At 37.2% G+C, this 23,686-nt stretch overlaps 1 protein-coding gene across 1 annotated transcript in view; it reads right to left on the reverse strand.

Annotated features, from left to right (window-relative positions):
• The window catches only part of LOC117780395, a 112,127-nt gene that overhangs the window by 10,707 nt on the left and 77,734 nt on the right, over nucleotides 1–23,686 (reverse strand). Inside the window, exon 5 of the mRNA XM_034616910.1 lies at nucleotides 9,972–10,075. The gene's annotated coding sequence lies outside the window, so the exon portion shown is untranslated. The remainder of the gene's footprint in view (nucleotides 1–9,971; nucleotides 10,076–23,686) is intronic.

Raw genomic sequence — 23,686 nt, forward strand, 5'->3', positions numbered from 1 at the left:
CGAAGAGCTCAACCGCGAATTGAGTTGAGGAATTCTTCGACTTGGTTTCGTTCGCAGAAATGCAATAAGCTTTCAAGCCATTGTCTTAGCCACATGAGCAATGACCGCTTAAATATGTGAGTGTATCATTCATTCATCTATTCACTTATCTACATATTCATCTATGCGAGCAAAAGAATCTAAGGCCAAAGCAGTGACAGACACAGAGACAGAGAAAGAGAATAGAAGCGAAATGAAATGAATTGGGGATTGGTGAAGTAGCACAGAGAACCGTTTGTGTTGTGTTGTGTTGTGTTATGTGTTGGACAAACTCTGCAGCCGTTTAACGACTTCAGATACATTTGTATCTGACACTTCGCATAACTTTCTAGTTGACTGAAGCTGGATGGGGCGAGAAGGAGCCATGAAGGTAAGGGAGGGATGAAAGGGACGCATCTAGGGAGTGAGAAAACGTTTTATTAAAAAAGTCACACACACTTAAAATGCACAGGCGCAAAGTGGCGCAAATGAACTTAAGTAGCGTGCGTGCCACCGTTTGTTGCGAGTATCTGGCGGATGCGTCTACGCACAGCATACGCGCTTAACATATGCTCACACATACATCCATACATACATATCTATCCATTCACTTGTATGTATATTTGCAGCTATATCTCTAGCTGTAAATGTATCTGTATCTCTAGCTGTATCCGTATCCGCTGCTTGAGTTTTTAATTCGCATCACATCCTTTTATTTGCGTACGTGTGCGTGCCAAAGTCTTGAGAAGTTCGTTTTTAAACTTAAGTCATCTCTCTCTTTCTCTCTCTCTCTCTCTATCTTTCTCTATGTCTTTCCATCTCTCTCCCCCTTTTTTTTCTTCTCAATTTGCCCCTCCGGCTTCTTGTCGATTGATAGCAAATGATTTTTCGTTATGTTGCCAAAGTTGATTTTCCTTTTTTTCTTTTTGTCAAATGAAATTTTGTATCTTTATCTTTCGACTTGACATCTATCTGCTGCTGACTGTCGGATACATTACACATTGGTAAATTTAATTATAAATAATGCAATTACACACGCACTCACACAAGCACATTCATGCACAAAAAAAAATACTTTTACCACTCTGAATTTGACAACAACAATTTTGATTTGCGATATTCGATTTTCAATTTTTGCTTCACAATATGCAATTACAACTTTGCTTTCAAATTAATGAAGGCTTTATAAGCTGCAGTACTTGCTTTTGAAAAATATATATTTAAGTGTTACACGTGTCGCTGCCACATGCCACATGCCACATGCCACACATATTCGCATTGTGTATCTCAATTCAAATGCTGCCATAAAATATTGTCGAATAATCAGCCCATCGTCGATTATGGTTTAACAAGAAAAATAAACGAAAAAAAGAAGAAGTAACCGTGTACACATATACGAGTATCTCATAAATTCAAAAGCAGCAGCAATAAAACAAACAACAACAGCAACTGCAATCGTTGTCAGTGATTTAAAATGTTTAACAATTAACAAACAATGCGGCAAATTGTCAAAAGACATGAAACGGGCGTCAGTTGATGGTGGCCAAAAATGCAAATTGAAAACTGCACAAAAAGTCGCCATATAAATTGCGCAAACTGCCTCCGTTCGCCATTCCCTCTCCCCTCTTCACCGTCACCTCTACTAGGATCTGCCATCGCACAGAAAATATCGTTAATACAAATGTTTGGGCGAGGCAATCGCGGGCTTTTTGTTGTCTTCTATCAGTATCTGTATCTGAGTCTGTGTATTTGTATCTGTATCTGTGTATGAGTATCTGCATCTGTACCTATCCCGCGTCTCACGCACATGCGACGGAAATGTTTGCCAATCAAAATGTTAATATAACGCTAAGGAAATGGCACAAAATGGAAATACAACAAAAATCGCAAGATAATAAAATATACCGCGGGTATATATTCCAGATTCACGCACTTTACGACCTCAAAACGATTGTGTTTGAATCTTGATTATTGCATATCCATTTATTCGCTTACGTTCTCGTCAGCTACAAATTTTCTTTAACATTCATTTGTTAACATTTACGCCATTAAAATAATAAATTTAATGGTTTGAATAAAATATTGTAGAATGTTATCATTTTGTATGCAAAATTGACTAATACCGCAGACTACGTTGTTTCCTTATGTGTTTGCCAATAAACTTATATTTTGCCCTACGTTTCGGAACAGTTTGGTAAATGTCACTAATTTAATTATAATTTATTAGTATTTATTAATTAATACAACTTCATTTTTCAATTTGTTTCCTTAACATTTCTCCTTGTTATCCATTGTTACGTAACTACTTTTACACTCACTTGATATTACAGCTACTTATAAGTTCACATAATAATCAGAAATAACGTAACTGACTTACGTCGACTGTAAATGGCATAACTCTCCTTCTCTTGAGTCAAGTTGTATATTCTTCTTTACTTTACTTATTTTCGTGTTCTCTATAAATTGAAACGTAACAAGCATTCGTAATTGCTTACGTTATGTTATTTATTGCCACATTATTGTCCCTGTCTTGAGTTGTTGAGTTATGAACATCGTCTGCGGCTGATTGTTACACCTAACATCGCCTCACGTCACGTATTTCACTTACGTAAATGCTTACGTTGCACTGACTAAACTGAGGCCAGCTAACGGTAAGAATGGTAGGGGGAAAGGGGAGTTCAACACATCAATCAGCTGCCTCAGCAATAGCAGCAATTGCATCTGCATTTGCAACACAAACATACACACACACACACACACACACAAGAGTTGTTGCATGCCTCATCCTGGAATCTGGCAACGGCGACTGCCAACTTATTATGGCAATTTACAGATGGCACACCACAATAATACACACACACACACACATTTATACATACTATATATGCTGGCTTGCAAACGAGCTGGGCAACGAATTGAGAAACAATTTTGCAAAAAGCAAATCAACGTTTAGCCCACGCTAAAGGCAGGATGCAGCAGAAGAGAAGAGAGGAGAAGAGAAGAGAAACAAAAAACAGCGGCACGTTGTCTATAAATGCGACACGAAATGTTTAGCTTTGGCTTTAGAGTTGCATGCCACAAAAACATGCAGCTAACTAACTGCAAGACATGTCGTCCAATGCCTTCGTCGTCTCCAGTTTCCTTCTTCTCTCTTTCTGATACCCTTGCAAAGGGTGTTTTCACTTTGTCAAGAAGTGTGTAACGCACTGTTTTTCTCTCAATTTAAAGAATAACTTGATAAAAAAAATGTAAGAATGTCTTAGGAACAGTTAAACAGTTATTAAAATTAAATTATTGATACATTATTTTTCTACTTTGGAGTATATAAAAAATTAGTTTTTTATGTATTTTCAATGGTTGTAAATTATTAGGATCTGTCGTTAAGTATTATAATACCCTTTTAATATTAAACAGTATTTATAAATATATAATATAATGCAGATTTCTATTGAACTATTTTTACTAATCACAATTGAATTTTTATCATGTGCCAAAGAAAAAACGTTTTTTAGATGATGAATGAAGTGTTTTATCTTTCTGCTGTCATAATAAAAAAACAGAGCAACATGATAATATTAATATTTTATCACTCAAAAATTGAATACAGGATCGGTAAGGGTATCAAATCTTGAGTGCCGAAGATAACCTTACATTCTGCCTTATTTTTTTTTTGATTTTGTGGTTGACTATGCGGTTGACTGTGGTGCCCTAAGTCCTACGATAGTGTTATCATGGGCACAAGGCAGCAGTCGAACGTTGTTGTTGTTGTTGTTTTAGTCGCAGATTTTTGCGTGTTTGATTTTCTTGTCACGTTTCTGCTAACAACATAAGGAAGCAGTCAAAAGCTGGTTGCCATTCCCAAAGCGGCAGTCACTCAGTTGTTGCAACGGAATCAGAGACAGACACAGACTGTAGCTAGGGCAAACGTGGGAATGGGGGCGGGGAGGTTGGGTTTGGGAGTTGAAGTCTTGTGAGTTGTCAACAGCATTTGAATGACATGCACAGAGAACGTAAAGCGGCGTATCTGTAAGTTCGTCCCGCTGTCAGTCACTGCGTTGACTTTGATTGCAATGCGCCAAGGATGCTGCAACGACGCCAACGTCGACGTCGACGTCAACGTCAACGTCGGTGGCTTCGTACTATGCTTCAACGCACATTGCCGAAATTGTCAAGACGTTGACGACAACGACAACGACGGTAGTCCGGACAGTCAGAGAGACAGACAATTGCAGCAGCAGCTCATTGCAGACAGCCAGAAAATTGTGGCGCATCAATTTCTGATAACAGACAACCTGCCGCATGCCCCTTCTTCCTACATCCTTCTCTCGCTCATCGCTTAATGTGGCGGCAAAAAGTCAATAGATGTGCTCAGCTCAGAAGATGAATGCATCGAAACCTTCAACTTTAACGAGCTACGTAAAACTCAAGACAACTTAAAGTTTCAACACATAAGCGAAAAGTTTTATTAAAAATATAACATATTCGACTCCTGTTCTTAGCATGTATTTTTTAAGAATATTATATTCGGGATTTAAGTGTTCAATTAAGACTAATTATATGCAGATCTTAAGTCTTAAATATTTAAGTCAAGTAAAAAATTCTTTTAAGAACCTAGAGTTGAGGATCAATATACTTGCAGAGAACGAAATGAAAACTCGAGATCATGAAAATGCGACATTGTTTAGATTTCAATTTATTACGGAATACGCAAATTGTTTTTCTCTATAAGAGAAGTTGACGTTGAAATGAAAAGTGTGATGCTGTCACCTGCAGCTATTTAAGTAGGTAAAGAGCTACAAAAGATGTGCAAATTTTTGTATAAGTTAGATGACAGATATATACTCTAATATAAAAAATAACGTATTTAAAAGAAACTACTCAATGTAGTTTTTTTCCTGCAAGGTTTTTGCAAGTGAGTTGACTTAGAGTCAAGGAATAAATACCTTTGTTGCTGTTGATGTTTTCAGTTTGCGGGATACAGGTTTATAACAATTCTCTTGAGTTATAGCTTGTATATTTAAACTGCAGAGTATACCAACTAAACATCAGGGCATAATAAACTACGCACATTTTATAGTCCGAAACCATGGGTGGCCATTTTGTTTGCCTGCAGTCGTCGTTAGTTGTTGTTGTTGTCGGTTGTTAGTTTTTGTTGTTGTTGTTGTTGTTGTTGTTGCTGTTGCTTTTGCCTTTCGGCACAGTTGGCTATTTGACATCGGCGGTTTTTCTTTCTCTGCTGTTGCTTTGTAAGAATTTTTACTTTGAAAAAGAAAGAAGGAAATGAGTACAGGGTCTGAAAAGAAAACCAAATGTAGGCAAAGCAAAAAAAAAAAGGCAACTGGACACAAAACAGCACAGCAACACCGGCAACACCACCCAAACCCACCCACATTGTGCTCAGCGATTTGCATGTGGAATTTATGCTTTTGATGGCCGTCACAAACCTTCGTCCTCGTCTCCCTCCTCGTCTATAGTACGTGCTCATCGTCATCGCAGTGCATGTTAATGAAAGGTAACTGCAGATGCAACCCTGGGCCCTCAACAAACAGCTGTCCTAAGCCGCTAAGGCAGCAAACTACAACAACACTAACAACAACTAGTAGTAAAATCAACTGTTGAGCGAGTTCGACTGTGCCAGACCCTGTACTCATTGTGTAAGAGAACAAACTATGGTAAAAATATTTGTGAATTGACGCAGTCTGTCGGTTGTGTCATTTTATTTTGGGTTTCGGTTTCTCGAATAACTTCCGAGTTTATAATCCTATCGTGAGAAAATTTCTAGAATAGATCCGGACAAAAGTATATAGCAATTGAGGCAAAAGTTTAAGAAATAGTCGAAGTATAACATGATTCGATTAAGGTATAATGTAACCTACATACCATAAAATCTAGTTTAGATGACTAGCTGATCAAGAATATATATCTATTCTACTAACTTTACTTTATTGCCTGCACGCCTCCTTCTAAACTTAATAGACTCATAGTACTTTTTTAAGTACAGGGTCTCACAACACAGACCTAACGGATTTTCATGCCTGTATGCATATTGGAAATGCGAAAAGTTCAAGGATTGTTGCTCGTCGTTGTCGTGAGCTTAGATTCTGTGCAGATTGCGCTGCAGCGCAGCGCAGTCATTTGATGGTTGCCAGTTGTCGCTGTTGGCCAGGTAACCCAAAAAAAGAAAAAAATATAAATAAACCAACAATATTCGCCACAGCAGCAGCGGCAGCAACAAATGCCACGGCCTGGGGCAACAAATGCAATGTGGCACATGAGCGAGCAATGTGCACTACTTAGCTGAGTGCATGCATAGTCTGTAAGAGCGCATGAGAGGCCAGAGGCACAACAACTGAGAGAGAGCAACTGCAACTTGCCACAAGCCGCTGACATTAAAGCTGAAAGAGCAATTGCTATGAGAAGCGCATAAAAAAACACATGAAATAGCTCACGAGAGAGAGAGAGCAGAGACAATAAAGAGACAGAAGGAAAAACGAGCATGCATTTTAGTTTAAGATTGCAAAATAGATCAAATAGTTTTTAAAGACAAGAATATAATTGTCCAGTATTCAAGCATCGTTTAACTTATAAAAACTTCTAATTTTTGACAGTCTGCTACACTGTAAAAGTCGTTCGAATCACTGTTGCCAGAATGTAAAAGCTGAATTTTAAAAATAGTAATATAAAGAAATGAGCTACACATCAAATGGAAATGCCAAAAAAAGGATAAGCATCTATGCCTAAAATGACAACAAGCTGTGTAAAGTTTTACTGCGCAATTAAAAATCTAAAGGAGTTTCCAATGTTTGACATCAATACTGTAGGCTCACACTATCTACATAAAGTTGTAGCAACTACTAATTCTATGATTCTATTCATCAACATCTTATGTTCGATTTTTTTTAAGTTATAAATCAATTTATTTATTAAATTATTTTTAATTAATTTAATTTAGCAACAGAATAAAACCAATGCATCTATAAAATGTATAGAAATAATTTGTAGTTGCTTGTCTCAATTTGAAGTCCTATGGTCTTTAAGCTTGTCTTGTGCCTCATGCTCACATCTAACAACAATGTTTATCCAGTGACCAGTTCAGGCCAAGACCTGGCCAACCCCACGACCATTTGATTTGCCTCCCCCAATGCTAGACAAGACTTGTTGCCTTTCACTTGCTGTTGCAAGTTTGCAAATGTAACTGGCCATGTTGCCAGCTTGCCAGTTTGTCAGTTTGTCAGTTCGCCAGTCAGGCTGGAAGGCAAGCAGTCATTCATCAGGTTACTACGCTCGGCGCCCGACAGTCATCCAATTAAGCTATAAAAATCTTAATTTAATTATTTGCCACACGAACAAAGCCAAATGCACAGAGTAAAGCGCCAGAACCCACATTCAACATACACACATTCCGCATACAACATTCAACATACAACATACAACATTTGCCATTCACATTCACATTCACATTGGCAGTCACATTCGTATATTTGATGCAGTGCAGCAACGTCGCGTCGTCGACAACTCGAACTCGGACTCGGAGACGACAACGACAACGACAACGTCGACGTCGACGATTTATGGTGGCCGGTTTTTCTTCATTTGTTGGGCACGCGGAACAGGCAACTGGCAGGCGACAAGCTTAGGGTGCAACGGGAGGGGTGAGAATGGGGAATGCGAAGGGGTTGGGGAGGGGGACAAGCAGCATGCATTTTTCATGAATTAGTTCATATAAAAGTCAAATGCACAAAACGTACGCTGTGGCAACTGGCAGCCTTCTACTGGTTATAGTAGATGGAAAGAGGGTTGGTTAGGTGCACGGCTACGAGGGGAGCTTAAAGAAGGAGGCTAGCTGAAGGGTTAATCCAAGCGAGGGGCGCTGCTGTAGCACATAAACAGATTTGTGGCCGCAACACACAAAACAAGCCAAAAATAAAATTTGTAAACCAAACATAACAGACCAAAATGCAGTTGAACGAAACGGCTTGACTAGCAGATACTACGTACTCAGTTTTAAATTTGTTTGAAGTATCTAAATCTATTGTAAATCTTAATTACAAAAAAAATCAAGAAATTGTTCATTATATTTTAATATACTTAAATACCAAGCACTTTCCGTAAATTTTGCAAAAAAAAAAATTCGACTTATTGGCTTTACTTTTATATTAAATAATAATTAAGTACATATATAAGAAACATCTAGACAATAATTTAGTTGAAAACACCTTTTAAGAATATAAACGAATTATTCTTAATTTGTATTTATTAGCAATCCCTTTATTAATCTAAAATATAATCAGTTGTTAGCATACCCACTTTAAGTGTCTTTCCGTTTACAGGGCACGGAAGTACACACACACACACACACATGCATACACAATCTCTCGTTTATGTGGAGAATTGAAAGGAGTTTTCTGTTGGAGGTTTCTATACCAATTCTTGTTGATTTTTGCTGCATAATTAATGAAATGAAAGCATTTGGCGGCGCTTCTGCTCCATTTTCAGTTTCAGCTCCTATTTCTCTTCTGTATGTGTTTTTTCCCATCTTTACCTTGGTTTCTGGCACTGGACTTGCTATGGTTCTGTTTCTGCTTCAGGTTTGATATGTATTGTGGGTTGGGACATAAATTAGATGCATGAACTGAGGTAGGTGAGGCCCAGAGATAATACGCCCGATTATGCGAAAGCGTGCCGAGCAGACCAGAGAAATCTCTTGGCCGGTTAAACTTTGCCAACGAAATCAAAATCAAAATCAAAGCCAGGCAGACACCGTTGCCAGTTTCCATGCGAGGAATGCAGTCCGGAGAGAGCCTGCTCCAGGGTCTGGATCTCAACTTAAAGCTCAGTCAGCAGGATAAAACGAGTCGCTTAATGTTGTTCTTCTTTTTGTTCTTCTTGTAGTTGTTCGTATGGTTGGTTGTGGGGGAGAATTCGTGTGGTTTGTTGTGCCCTTTGGCCATTCCAGAGCCTGCCACTTGATACAAAAATACAACAAAATAAGCAAGAATTACGTTGGGCCCGAAGGAGAATGGATTGTGGACGGGGCGGGAAGTGGAAAGCGGGTATAGAGCCACGTTTAACATTGACTTTACAAGTAAAATAAAAAAATGACCAAAGGCAAAAAATAAGAGAAAACCAACAACAACAATTGGCACGGCACATTGAACAAGTTAAAATATAATAAGTACATAGGCTGCAGTTAACATGTATACGAGTGTGTGTGTGTGTACGTCTATTGAACAACAACTGGCAAGCAACAACATCAACAACAAAGAGGTCAGCAACAACAACGGGGGGAAAAAAGAGAACAACAATTTATTTTCAATAAAGAAAAAAATATCTGAAAATGGCGCAACGTGAAAAAGAGCTAAGCAAATTAAATAAAAATGGATTGGGAATATTTGAAAAATAGCCAAATTCCTTGATTTCAAATTAAATACAGAAACAGTAAATACATTAACAAACTTGACAAAAGTAAGGAAAGCGTACTTACGCCTTTAAGTTATTATCAAGACTTCGATAGCAGCTTATCAAATTAAAAAAAAAAAAAACCTTTAACTTTAATCTGCATATATTTTGTTGAAGTTACGTAAAAGTACGGAAATCATGTTGAAGAAAAAAATAGATGTACATAGAATTTTCACCCAAATCTGGAATAAATAAAAATAGACTGCATTTTAAGCTATTAACCTCCGATGTTCAAAAAGAAGATCAACTAATCTCATAACTATTTTATGAATTTTGTCGAGCTAATTGAATAAAAAAAATATGCTATACTATAGAACATGTTTATTAGCACATCTTCGGCTCTTACATGCGCTTAGCTTGAATTCTTTTTTGATTTGACCTTATTAATAATTATTCCAGAGAATTATTATACATTTAAAAAAGTTAATAAAGTTGGAACTTGCTTGGATAAATTTTGTTTCTTCTTCTAGTTGCAGTTGATACTCCTAACTTACCTAGACAATTGCGCTCAGAGTTGCCAATTTGCTGACTCAAGGACAGTTGCTGTTGCACGTTGAGATTGATATTGTTATTGCTGTAGTTGGTGCTCTTGTAGTTGCTGCAAAGAGTAGAAGAGGAAAAAGGTGGTTAGAGTCAAAAATCTCTTTTGTTCCGGACTTTAAGCAGTCGCCAGACAACGACGCACAATTTAACAAAACAAAAAGAAAAAAAAAAATGTAGTCTAAAATCGGCTTTCGGCTTTTGGTTTACCTCTAAGCTCATTAATTTTATTTGCCCTTTGCGGTGGCTGCTGGGGAAGCTTTGCTTGCCTTGTCTCAAGTGTTCAACGAGATAAAAAAAAAATCTCAAAAGCCATGTTACCGACTATAAGATACCCGTTATTAAATTTTAATATTAAATAATTCAAGATGGTTTAATTCTTATAACTCTAGTGTAATTATAATTATTGCATACTTTTAGGCGCTCGAGTGTATTACAAACTCTTAACAGCCACTACTAATGATAAATTTAGCTGTTTTTGATAAGATGGAATGATTGAAAAGATTAATTGGAATATCTCAAAAAAAAAGTGGAATTTTTCCGATTTTCTTGTGTTCTGGTAATCGTTGAGATACAGTAATTTAATAAATTGCCGGTCAAATATTAAAAAATAAACTTTTTAAGTGAAATCCAAATGTTCACACACATATACCCTTGTACTCTACTACTTGCGAGTAATAAAAGCAGAAAATTGAAAAATAAAGGGAGACTCACAGTACACACACCTATGTATACACTCTCTGTTCTCTAGCTATGTTTGTATGCAAAAAAAAAAAACTAAAGTCAAGTGGCAACAGGCTGAGGCCAAGACTTAGGCACAGACTCGAGTCGAATCCCAATTCCAATCGAAATCCCAGGCCCACAGCTTAAACTGGAAACATCCGCCCAGACGGGGCTCTACATGTATACAGACTCGTACTTTTGATGTTGTCGCTTGTTGCCAGTTGCCAGTTGCCGGTTGCTAGGTGAGAATACAGAAATGCGGTTCAAGGTTTTTTGGGTGTGTGTGCGAGTATTTGAAGTGTAGGTTTGGGGTTTCATGCGCTGCGGGCGCAAAAGTGAAAGTGAATTATTAAAAACAATTGCAATTGACGCTGATAACTGCTGCACTGCTGGCATGCTTCAACCTGGAGGGTGAGATAGTGGCAACAAGGGGAGAAGCGGAGAGGAGGGGAGCAGTTCCCCTACCCCACGCTCGAGTGGCTTTCGTTGTCGTTTGTCTCGCGTGAAGTGAGCGGCCTGAGTTTGAGTTAAGCCCACATAAATGCTTGTCATCAGAAATGGCACGAGCCGAACGTCGAATGTTAATAACTGGCCTTAACGTTTGCAGCATATAAAATACATACATATATAGGTTATTGGGTGATGCCAACATTGACAGATTGAAGAAGAAAATGAAGCTGTAAGCCAAGAGTTTACTTGACCCAAACTGCAAGTCGAACTTCTCTCACATTCATCTTTCGCTTCAACTCTTATTCATTTAATTTCGAGTTGATTTGCTTTGACATTTATTTATTGATCTATTTGTTATAAATATAAATATCAGTTCTTGTGGCATTACCGCTTTGCCATATTCCATATAGGACAATTGAAATAAATTAGAATTTTTGGACAAGGCCCTCTCAATCTCTGTCTCTATCTTTCACACTCCTGATCTGTCTCTCTTGTCCTTTTCTTGTGGCTTGCCTTTGCTTGTGTTGAATGATTTAGGTTTTTTGATTAATGTATACATACATATGTGCGAGTGTGTGGCCAGTGCAGCTGCAACCTCAGACCCTTCACTTTATTCTTCTAGACATACCATGTTAGCCATTGCCATTTCCATTTTATTTTTCATTTCGATTTTCATTTGGTTTTTCAGTTCAAGTTGCATGCAAATGTCAGTCAACTTGAGATTTTTACACAGAATGTAGAATGGGAGTATTCACTGTGGTGGATGGGGGAGGCTCTACTTGTAGTTTTCGACACATTGCTCATACGCAGAGTTAGCCTCGAGCCAAATGAAGTTACTTGCGGTTGCTGTTAGTTTAAAAACAGTTTTTTTTTTTATATTCGTTGTTGTTGTATCTGCTGTCAGACGTCTATTTGTGTACACATGTGTGTGTGTGTGTGTGTGTGTGAGAGAGACTTGATTTATGTCGCTTTATTTCATTTTAATTGAAAAACTTGCACAGTGAGCGACCAAAGCCAAGTGGAATTTACGCCCAGCCAACGCACAAAAGAGCAAATATAATTAAAATGGCATTTAAAATGTTTTCGGCTACAGGCAACAGCAGCAACAGCAACAGTTACAATAGCAATACCAACAACACCAACAGGAGCAGACGGCAAAAACAAATATGCAAGCTACTCGTACAAAATGTACGTAATAGCATAAAAAAGTAAATAAATTACAAGACAAAAGCACAAATGTAAATAAAATGACTTTATTAAAAAGCTGTGCACCCCAACAACAACAACAACAACAACAACATCAAATGGACACAAAAAGGATAGGCGTGTTTATAAACTTTCAGTGTGCAAATAATAAAGACATTCGCAAGTTCTATGGTCGGGTGCTGAGCCTGAAGAGCTGAAACTGAAGCTCAAATTGAAGAGTGAACAGTAATAGTAAGTAAATCGTGCTGGCAGTGCAGCAAACGACCCACAGATACCCTTCCGTTCACTCCTCCCTCAATCAGGAAAAACAACGTTGAGCCAGGCGACCATTTTTCTATGACAAATGCAAATGACGCACACAGAGTTGCTTTTGGCGTCGGCGGTTTCGAAAGTGGGCGCAGCCACAGCAGCATTGCCATAATAATAATAAAAAAAAATATAGAAAAAGAAAAAATATATACAAAAAAATATATTTAACTAGACCTATGCAAAATGGTGTGCACAGTGGCACCAAAAGCTAACAAATGGTAATTTCAAATGCTGCATATCTGATTGAAATAAATATCCAAGTTCTTCTCATAGACTTTTTGCGTAGATCTCTTCTCGCCTCATTTATATCTATATTTCTATCTGTAACCTTATTTATAACCTTGTAGCTCTTTGCAATTGGAATATTTACATAATTTAATTCTACTTGTTATTTTATAATTGAAATTTCTAGTTTAATTTTATACTGTAAATACATTTTTTTAATAGCTATAACTCTATATGTATCTATTTACCTACGAGGTATGTTGTCGCTGAAATGGTCCTATTTATCCTGCAGTTCCTGGGTACTCGCTTTTCCATTTATTTTGTCTGCCTGTCGCCACTTGCCACCTATTTGGCAATACCCTTCACTGCCCCATTGTTGTCCTACCACAACTTTCAAATGCACTGCTCCAAATGTCGAGCCGGCAAACAGACGCAAGCACTTGGCCAAACCACGGTGCAACAGCAGCAGCAACTGCTACATCAACAGGCAAAGCAGCAGCAGCAAAAAAAATGCCGCCAACACCGTAAATCATGCGGCCAGCATAAAACGGCAACAGCAGCAACAACAACGCCAAAAACAAGAACAAATAAAAAACCAGCACGAAAAACGCCAACGCAAAACGGTAACAGCAACAACAACGACAGCAACCAGTATCAGCAATGCCAACAAAAAAGTGAAATTAAATAACAATAACAAGGTTAGCTATGTTTTTTTATTGTGTTGCTTCTGCTGTTGCTGCTGTTGCTGTTGCGATAACGTCGCCAATATGCGGAGTGCAACAACAGCAACAGTAACAGCGAGAGAAACAAGAATTCATTTCGAATGTGCAGCAAATTGAGTGTTTTTATTGCATTAACATAAATAAATTAGAATGCCAACGCGCGCGCATGTTGCTGACTCACTAGTTGGGGCAACAGCAACAGCAGAAGCAGCAGCAACATCAGACGTAGCAACAGCAACAACGTCAGCTGACGCGTGTTGGCTGTCAAAGTAAGTGTGTGTGTGTGTGTGTATCTCCATGTGAGTATGCAACATTCACATGCAACTTGCTGTGTCAGCAACATTCGCATACTGTTGCCGCCACGCTGACACAAGTTTCTTGCTGCCGATGCAGATGCTGTTGTTGCCGTGAATTGTAATGACCACGGTATAACGGTGCAACATTGCCACGTGCGGCAAGGCAATCAAATGATTTTCATAAGTTAATATGTAAAGCTAGTTTAGCTACAGTAGAACTTCGCTAACTTCCACTTTAGTGGACGTGTTGAAAGTTTTCAAATTCAACTTTGACTCTGCAGTTTCATTTATTTTTAATGCCAATTATTAACTAAAGCTAGACTTTGCTAAGTTGCACATTCAGTAACAATTGAATTAATCAATAAAATGTAAAATAGAATTCTTTGAAAATATTTAATTTCATAATATTATATGCTTATGTTAGTTTAACTGATCGGCTAATTGGCTACTGAAAACGGTGTAAAATTTAATATTTAATAACTAACATGTAACTATATTGCGTTGCTAAGAACTCAAATAAATTGCAATCTAATTTATTTGCAGTAAACTACAAAAAGACTAATCGAAATTTAAATTAAAGTTAAATTTATTGAATATAATAATATATTGTAATTAAGCTTCAAGTTTGGTTAAATCTATTAAATATGCTTACAGCTGTGCCAAGAACAGAAAAGTGAACACAAAGCCAAATGTCTTTCATGTCAGCATCAAGGAACGTTTTCGATTTCGACTTGCTTGAAGCTCGACTCCAGTTTCAGCTTCAGTTTCAGTTTCAGCTTCGACTTTGTCTTAGATGTGGACTTTCTTGTCTTGGGCTACGTTTGATATGAGTGCGGGGCAAATCGTAATGACAGCAGCTGCTGAGATGCCTTTGACTTTGGCTGCTATTGGGTCTTGGTCTTGGGTCTTGGCCTGGAAATTGTTTGGCTTTGTGTGGGTCAGGCAACTGTCAAGAACAGTAGCTGCTCCAAGAGCCAGCACGGCAACAATAATGGCGACAAGTTGCGGCAGCGACAAGGCTTTAAGCCTGTGGCAGCCCACAGTGAGTGAGGTCACCGAGTGAGCCAAAGAGGCAGTCTTCTGCCCAGGCAGTGTCAATAAAACGAAATTAAAAACTTTAAATACAGCCCCACTGAGCTGAGGCCAAGACAATTTAATCAAGCAACTGCAAATGAATGCCCAGAGCAGAGCAGAGCAGAGCAGGGACCGCAGACCGGAGACTGGAGACTGGAGACCAAAGATGAGAACCAAGAAGACTCCATGGCGCCCCATTTGCATGCCAACAACAACGACAACAACGGCAACAACAGCGAAACAATCAAAAAGTTTTTAAAACAAATTAAAAGTTGACAGCAAGAGGCAATGTGGCAAGAGGCAAGGCAACGGGGGCAACTAAACTGCAACGGCCTCTCGCAATGACTGGCTAAATTTATGATGCGGTCAAGTGCAATGCACTCAAGTGGTTAAGCGGGCGTTGCATGCTGCCCCCAAGGGAGCAGAAGCGGGAGCGGGGGATGCAGGCGGAGGCAGAGGCAGAGGGAGAAGAATGCTGGAGAACGCTATGTGAAACCAACTTTATTAGCCCAAAATGTCAAACAGGAACTGACAAGTTTTATGGCCCAAGGTGTCATTGACTTTGCTCTTGCATTTATTGCCGCATACACAACAACAACAACAACAACAACAACAACTGCAAAAACAACAATGACAAATCGGATTAATGTCAAGTTGAAAGGCAGCTCAAGCGACGTAAAAACGTTTCAATTAAAACAAATGTGTTTTTTGTTAACAATTTACATTGATGCAATATCGCGCAAAAACACTTCAGATATTTGAATTTTGTGCAGTGTTGCCAACTCAGCTTTTTCCCGTCAAATCTGGCTTTTTTCAAAAAACAAATTGCGGAAATTCTAGCTTTTTAAAATACACTAGTATATTGTTTTTTTCCCGCTTTTTTTGCAAAACGAAAAACAAAATGTTAAATTTCCAAGGCTAACATAATTAAATACCAGTAATATGGATGATTTATTTAATTTTTTATAAGCACTTACTCTAATTCCTAAGCAAATAACCTATAGAGTTTTCATATTATGCAACGAAACTGTACACAAAAGAGGTACACCCATGAAATTTACTATAGGCCTGGAAAAAGGACAGTTCAAAGTAAATTTCACTGCTGTACGCAATGTTTGGCGGTTTTTGTGGACACTTTCCATTTCTATTGGTTTTGCAAATTACCATTTCTAGTAGTAAGTTTTTCCAAAGTGTTGCAACGCCAATTTTGTGCATACGATTCTATAATGAGTATAAGCAAAAATGCCGGGATGTATGGCTAAACAGCAAAGAATTCTAAGCCTGGCTACGAAAGGACGAAACCGACAACACATGAGTTTTCTGCAGTTATTGAAAATGCAGTGTTACTGCAAAGATTAGCCCGGTCAATGTTGTTGAAACTAAACTAAGATAGCCAATGAATCTCGACATGATAAACGCGATTTTTTGTGTCAGCTTTTTTTTTCAGCTTATTCATTTGAAATTTCAGTGTTTTCCGACTTGTTTCCCGTCAAAAACAGCTTTTTTTCTTTCAAAAAATTGGCAACACTGATTTTTTGTGATAAATTGAAGGAAGCCGTTCAGTTAAGAGTTCTTGTTATTTTTCTGTATGTAACTTCATAGAGTTGCATGCATATTGTCTTTATTTAATTAATTAGTTTATTAGCCCCACCTTTTTCATTTTTTCATTTTTCCAAAATTATCAAAATTTCTTGGTGCGCTCATTTTTGTTTACTTCTTCTTTTTTTTCATTATTGACAAACGAAACTGGGATTGAAACCTATTTCCGAAATGTCAGCGCGAAGCGTTGCAATAACATTGCCATGTTATTGATTACGATGCGAAACGTAGCATGAAGTTTGAACCAAATTTAAAACGACAAATCGTAAAGAAAAATGTCGCTGTATTTTTACACAGAGTTTCCCATTCCGTTCGATTCGCTTTCAGTCTAAATAGGCCTTAAGAGACGAATAGCATTTCCAAAAGTTGATCCAACTTCAGCTTAAATCTGTTCTTCTTAAATCTGCTCTTCCAAGTATGCATACCCTATGTTAAATTCAACTCACAATGATGATATTAAGTTAAACTCTATTTAATTAAGTGTACCTAAAGCTGCACATTGTTATTAAACAATTGATACTAGGCGTCTAGTCATATTATTTTAATGATTTCAATTTCAATGGCAATTTAAAATTGCCGAAAGCTTTTCAGTAACCGAGTTCTTTGCAATATGCATTGAAAACAAATATATATAAACATATAATTCAAGTTGCTTAAATACGGAAAAAAGGGTATATTGTGTTCGTTGGAATGTATGTAACAGGCAGAAGGAGGCATCTCTGACCCTATAAAGTATATATATTCTTGATCAGCATCAATAGCCGAGTCGATATAGCCATGTGTGTCTGTCCGTCTGTCTGTCTGTCCGTCTGTATGAACAAAGGGATCTCAGAGACTATAAGAGATAGAGAAACCAAATTTGACACACAGATTTCTATATACCCCACGGAGATCAAGTTTGTTTCAAATGTAAGCCACGTCTATTAGAATTATCTATTATCCCATCGCATTAAGATCGGACAAGTAGAACGGCAGTTATGGCGAATTAAAGTTTTCAGAGCAAAACAAGTATTTTCTTTAAAGTACTTTTATATAGATTGAAGTAAGGGGTGTCCTATGGTCCGAAACTCGACTATAGCCTTTCCGACTAGTTTGTTTTTGCACTCACTTATACATATGTACATTTATTAATGCACATTTTTAGCCTTTTCCCACGCGGCTAAAGTTTCGCTAAATTATTTTACTTTTCATTGTAAATTTATATTTGTCAAGTCAGCTGGAAACACAAGTAGAAGCGAAATGTGTTGAAGGTATTGGAGAAAAACTTAACTTTTGATTATCACACAAAAATACACAAAAAAGATACACATTTTAGTTGTAGAAAGACAATTATGTAGTCAAATTTCTCTCTTTCTTCCTTTCTCAAAAATCTTCCAAATTTGATAAGCTGTCGATATATTCACTGTTGTAATGAAGTTTAGTATATATTTTACCTACCAAAACTTAATACTGTAGAAATTTAATTGCATTTGTAATTCAAACATTTTAAGTAATCTGAATCTGCATATCATATACAGAAAGTTACCCATCAAATTTGAAGTCTAAGCTCTTATAAACTACAGATAGTCGAATTCTGACACTAATCCATAATATATACATATATATATATATAGTATACTTTATGGTCTACTTCCGTCTGTTACATTCTATTTCTCAAATCCACAATACCCATCTTTGGCCATTTTCAATGGACTCAGGGTATACACACTTTTGGCCAACTGATGGCTGTCCTTCTCGGAGAGAGTCCTCCAAATCGATGCCACAGAGGCAAGGCAAAAGTTGCTCGTTGGATCAACGGCAATGCGACTGAGAATGAGAAGTGCAATTGCAATTGCAATTGCGAACAAACTTAAATCGAATTCATGACAAATGATGCGCGAATTTTTCATTTGCCTTTGCGACATTGTGGGCGTGTCATTGCCTACCTGACAACGACTGTCGTTTGTTGTCCCCGCTGCCCTCTGCCCCGCCATTAAGGTGAGCAAAGAGGAAGTGCGACGATCCAACCGTCACAGAGTTTCAAAATCCATGGTTAAGTCAAGGTTATACAAGTAGTATGGTTCAATTACCTCAACTTTTCGGCTTTTTTTCGTGTCTATATCAACATTTCAATCTTTTATTTTTCTCTTTTGTATTCTCTTGCTTGCTTTCAGCTCTCAGGTTACCAAGCGCCCTATGGATAATGGCAGTTGCTCTTTGGCAAAGGTTAAAGCCAAATTAGAAAACATAGTCTTATGCTTGAGCGCACAGGCAAGAGACTTTGGTCAAGAGTTTAGCCCCCTTTTTCGTATTGCTCAAGTATGCAGCAATCATCGTCATGTAGATGACGATAATGATGATGATGATGATGATGATAAAGATGGAGATGTTGTTGCTGTTGCTGCTGTTGATGATGAGGGGGAAATGATGATGATAAGTTTGCTTACTCGGGGTCTGGCCAATGGCCACACTTGAAATGTAATTAGAGTGCAGCCAAATGCATCCGAAAAAGAATGTTGCAAAAATTGAAGGGCGTTCGCTTTTCAAGTCCTCTGCCAAGTGCCTTATTTTTTTATATATTTTTTTTTCAGTTTATGTTTTTGTTGTAGTTGTTGTTAATGTCTGCCATGAACTTGGCAGAGAAAACACAACATAATGAAATCTAGAGGACGGGCAGCAGCAGCAAGACAAAACAAACTTTAAAGTGATTTTTAGATAATGAAATGTCTCTTGAGGTATAATAAATAAAATAAGTTTAAACTAGTCGGAAAGGTTATAGTCGAGACCCCAACCATAGGATACCCGTTACTTATTTCAATATAAATAAAAGTACTTTAAAGAATGCGATTCAGTGGGATAATAGATAATAGTAATAGATAGCTTTAATTGCCATAAAACGCGCATTATCTTAAAAAACTGGGGGTGTGGTGCTTTTTCGCGATTTGCGGGTGTGGAAGGGGTCTATAAAAGTCTGTGTGCCGAATTTGGTTACTCTATCTCTTATAGTCTCTGAGATTTAGGTGCTCAGCTGTTGATGCTGAGCATATACTTTATAGGGTCGGAGATGCCTCCTTCTCCCTGTTACATAAATTCCAACGAACACAATATACCCGTTTACTTACTTTAAAATTATATTAAGTAAATATTTACACATTTTCCGAAACTAATTCTGTAATGGACCCCTTAATGATGATTATGAAAGTATTTTTTTTTATTTAGTTTAACTCAATACTGAAACGTAATTATGTTACTGAATTTGGTAAAAGTAATTTTGATACAATTAGTTAATTGATGAAAGCACACCAAACTGGCAATTGAATAGAAAAGAGTCCAATTCTTAAGCTCTTAAGCCTTAACCGGTCACAGATTTAGCAAAATGCTCATCACGAATATTAATAGCTCAGCTCTGCTTTCGCTTTGACAGGGGAGGCTCGTAGTAAGGGTAGAGGCAGAGGCAGCCAAAGAGGAAGTGGCAACAATGACAAACGCCCACACATGCCACATAGGGAGATGAATTTGGCAGTGGTTGCATCTTAAATTGTTGTTGGTATTTTTTGAATTGTATAAGACAAAATGCGAAATAATGCGAAAAAAAAAATACTTTTTCGTATAAAAGACATGAAAGTCATGCGTATAACTCAAAAATCCATTGATATTTCTTAAGGAATGCCAAAATAACTTGTTATTGTTGGTGTCTTTTGTTTAGTTTCCATTTCAAGCCAAATCGTGTAAGCAATTAATCACTGGACAGTCAGTCAAATTGAGTTCAGATTTTAGAGCTGAGTTGAGCTCAGCTTTTGGTACGATTTAGTTTGGTTTGGTTCGGTTCGGTTTGATTGTATCAATCGTACGGTCATTCAACGCTTTGCTGGGAAGAAAGTCTTTTAGCCATCTAAGTGAAGATCATCATGCGGATCGATCAACGTCGCAACCATCTTTTGTCTATTAGTCAACGGGTTTTTTTATTTTGTGGTGGAGATCATGCAAATGCCAAAAATGGCAAAAATTTACGTGGCACTAAAACGTTGACATTTATGCGACAGCTTTGACAAAATTGACAAAAGCATGAAGAGTATATCAACTTTCGCTCTTCTCTCCAAGGGGGCCAAAGAGGTTCGAGTTCATTCCACCGTCAGTCAAAGGCCGTGTTTAACTAGTTCTATAAAAGAGTTTTCTTTGAGAATAAGTTACTTGATTTAGTATTATAAGGGCTTCCCATTCGTGGAAGTCAATTGAATTGCTGTGGATGACATTTATTACCAAATAATTTCTGAGCAGCTTATCCTTGAAGCTATGCCATGTCTTCAATGTCAACATTTATGGTATGAGTGCGAGTATTTGCTTGAATTGTGCTGTTCTGTCCTGTTCTCCCACAAAGATGAGATGAAGGCGGCACCCCTAAGCCAGACAAGTAAATCTAACGAATCTGTTTGAAGTTTCTTTCTGCCCTGGCTTAAATCCACAGAGCATGTCAAGTTTTGCAGCTGCACTTGAAAGTTTTCCAACTGAACTTTCACAAGCCGGCCAACTACGAGTTACCAACTGGTAACTGGCAACTAGCAACTAGCAAACTGGCAACTGCAAACGACACCTGAGAACAGCTTCAACTCCAACTTCAGCATCCTCCTCCTCTCTCTCTCTCTCTCTCTCTCCATTTTCCTGTCCACCTCAAATCTTACAACATATGCAGATACAAGAGATTTGGCCAATGGGTCAGGGCAGACCAAAATGATCCCGGTTTTTGTCCACGCCCCGAAGCTGATTGTCGTTGACTGTTTGGCCTGACCACAAATTGATACACACGCACAAACACACACACACACACACACACACATATATATTTACAGAAGCTGTGGCTACGCATCGCCTGGCAAGTTCAAGTTTAACAATTGCCGCGCTGTAAAAGTCGCCTGCGAAACGCGCCAGCCATTGGCATTTGAAAAAACAAAAAACAAAAAGATGGAAAGAAAAAAACTCAACCAACTTTGGCAACGTGTCAAGCCGGTTTTACAGTGAGTTAGCCAGCGAGTGGCACATGGCCGATACGCCGGTCAACAGCGCATATTTGACGTCGACGCACGATTCAATCCGGTCTCTTGATGTAGCGTTATAAAAATGTAGATTGAAACTATAACAAGGCGACTTTGTTAGTGAAACTGCATTTAGTTAATTCAGTTCAAATATACTCTCAACTGGATTTATGGATATTATAGTGCTGTGCGCGTGTCGTGACACGAACAGAGAGTACAAAATTAATTTGAATTTATTTATTTATTTTATTTATTTGTTTATTAATACACGACTGAAAGCTGCCGGCAAAAACACTAAGTAACATACATTAAAATTAAACTAAAAAATGATTTTAAGAATAAGCAATTAGATCAAAAAACATTTAGAAATGAACAGCAGGGAATATCTATCTAATAAAATTAAATCTAAGTATAAAATAGAAGCTAATGCGTGTCGTGAAAAGAATATAAAGATAAAGATAAACACAAGGCAATATACAGAAATGTATTTTCATTAAAAAAATAATTATTAATTTCTAATATATGTTTCACCTTTGCAATTCAAAATTTGTAATTGTTTATTAAGTTTTTATAAAGATCAGCTAATATCGTGCCTATCGGGACACCAATAGTCGCGATATGACTATAATAGAAGATAGAAAAGAATTTAAAATTGTACTGAAATACTAAGATATAATGTCTAATATTGAACGAATACTTTACATTCTATAGAACAATAAATACGCATGTAAGTTTTAGTGCAAAATACAATTGTTTACATTGAGAATGGGATGGAACTAAGGCGTCTCGTATTTATCAGATATTCAAGCAGAAATTGTTATGGTTCCATTGTACATAGTTATATTTGATGTAAACAGACACGTGCATCCCGTAGAATATCATGCACAATTAATTACTAAATACTTAATTCCAATATCGAACTCAGTTTTGGCCAACAGATAGACAGACAGACAGACAGACAGACAGACAGACAGACAGACAGACACTCTCATTCCCAGTGACCTGCTGAAATTATTCACTAGTTCAAATTGCCGTTTCCGATGAGTGCAATGCAAAAAAAAGTCAAATGCAAAGCAAGAGGAAGAGAAATATTGTAGCATGCGAATCGAGCAAATAAATAAACTAAAGCAAACATTAATAACAATTTGTTGTTGGGGTTTTTTGCGTTTTGCTTGACCGTCAGAGTTGCCGCTATTTAATATTAATAAATAAATATGGTAACAGTCATAACAGTCAGTATCATAATAATCATCATCAGACATTATAATTAACATAATGATCATTATCGTTGTCGTCATCTCTCCTTCGTCGTGGTCTTCATCATCATTTATTATGCTTTGTGTGCAGTGCTTTCATAATCAATCAATCAATTGATTGAAGACGTTGAAACAGATGCTTAAATGGGGCAACGAAGCACTTACTCACATAGATTAACAGAGTACAGTTGGTCAATGCACCAATACGTAGACAATATAATAATAATCTTGTACTGCTTCAACCAATAACGGCAAATGCAACAAACGGCAAATGCAACGAACGGCAAATGCAACCAGCTTAAATGCCAAATAGAACCAAGGCAACAACTAACTTTGCGAAACAATCAGAATACTTCCAATGCTGCTATCAACCGGAACCGAGATATTATTATTATTATTAAAAATATAATTTCATTTGGCTAACGCACTGTGATTATAATAAACTTTTATTAAAGCTTCGATTTTGAAACCTATATTCTCTCCAGACTTGTATGCAATTAAGATTAAAGATTCTTATTTGGGATAATATTATAACAAATGTATCAACATAATTAATCTTTACATTTGTTTTCTCTATATAATGACCAACATTATAATTATCACACTGCACTTAATTTATGCTTTTATTATTGTCGTTACTCAGGATTAAAATTTAAGATTCGTGTTTTTAAATGTTTTCTGCTAGATTTCTTTTATTTTAATTAAAGAATATTTTTAGACAGTGAATTATTAATACAAATATTTTAAACATATTTATCTTTGGAACTTTCATCAATTTGAATCATATCAGAACTCTTAAG

This window comes from Drosophila innubila, chromosome X (assembly GCF_004354385.1).
Source record: "Drosophila innubila isolate TH190305 chromosome X, UK_Dinn_1.0, whole genome shotgun sequence".
NCBI lineage: Eukaryota > Metazoa > Arthropoda > Insecta > Diptera > Drosophilidae > Drosophila > Drosophila innubila.